Below are 1,274 nucleotides of genomic sequence, written 5' to 3' on the forward strand. Positions count from 1 at the left end.
CTGAGAAGTCATCCATGAAGACTTCCAGAAATTTTTCCACCATATCAGAGAAAATAGAGAGCATGCATCTCTGGAAGGTTGCAGGTGCATTGCATAGCCCAAAGGGCATCCTTTTATAAGCAAACACTCCGGATGGACATGTGAATGCTGTTTTCTCTTGATCCTGGGGATCTACTGCAATCTGGTTATAGCCTGAGTAGCCATCCAAAAAGCAGTAATAATCATGACCTGCTAGTCTCTCTAGCATCTGGTCTATGAATGGTAAAGGAAAATGATCCTTTCTGGTGGCTGTATTGAGCCTTCTGTAGTCAATACACATGCGCCACCCTGTAACTGTTCTTGTAGGAACCAGTTCATTTTTTTCATTATGAATCACTGTCATGCCTCCCTTTTTTGGGACGACTTGAACAGGGCTCACCCAGGGGCTATCAGAAATGGGATAAATAATCACAGCCTCTAGTAATTTGGTGACCTCTTTCTGCACCACTTCCTTCATGGCTGGATTTAGCCGCCTCTGTGGTTGAACCACTGGTTTGGCATTATCCTCCAGTAGGATTTTGTGCATGCATCTAGCTGGGCTTATGCCCTTAAGGTCACCTATGGACCACCCAAGAGCTGTCTTGTGTGTCCTTAGCACTTGAATAAGTGCTTCCTCTTCCTGTGAATTTAAAGCAGAGCTTATGATCACTGGAAAGGTGTCACCTTCTCCTAGAAATGCATATTTCAAGGATGGTGGTAGTGGCTTGAGCTCTGGTTTAGGAGGTTTTTCCTCTTTCAGAAGAAAGTTCAGAGGCTCTTTCATGTCCCCTGAATCCTCCAAATCAGGCTGAACATCTTTAAAGATGTCTTCCAACTCTGATTCGAGACTCTCAGCCATGTTGATCTCTTCTACCAAAGAGTCAATAAGGTCAACTTTCATGCAGTCTGTTGATGTGTCTGGATGCTGCATGGCTTTGACAGCGTTCAACTTGAACTCGTCATCGTTGACTCTCAGGGTTATTTCCCCCTGTTGGACGTCAATGAGGGATCGTCCAGTTGCTAGGAAGGGTCTTCCTAGAATGAGAGTGGCACTCTTGTGCTCCTCCATTTCCAGCACAACAAAGTCAGTGGGAAAGGCGAATGGCCCAACTCTGACAATCATGTCCTCAATCACGCCTGATGGGTATTTAGTGGAACCATCAGCAAGTTGGAGACATATCCGGGTTGGTTTAACTTCTTCAGTTAAGCCAAGCTTCCTGATAGTGGATGCAGGTATTAGGTTGATGCTTGCCCCA

The sequence above is a fragment of the Arachis ipaensis genome, chromosome B1, assembly GCF_059453495.1.
Source record: "Arachis ipaensis isolate K30076 ecotype BB chromosome B1, ASM5945349v1, whole genome shotgun sequence".
Lineage (NCBI taxonomy): Eukaryota > Viridiplantae > Streptophyta > Magnoliopsida > Fabales > Fabaceae > Arachis > Arachis ipaensis.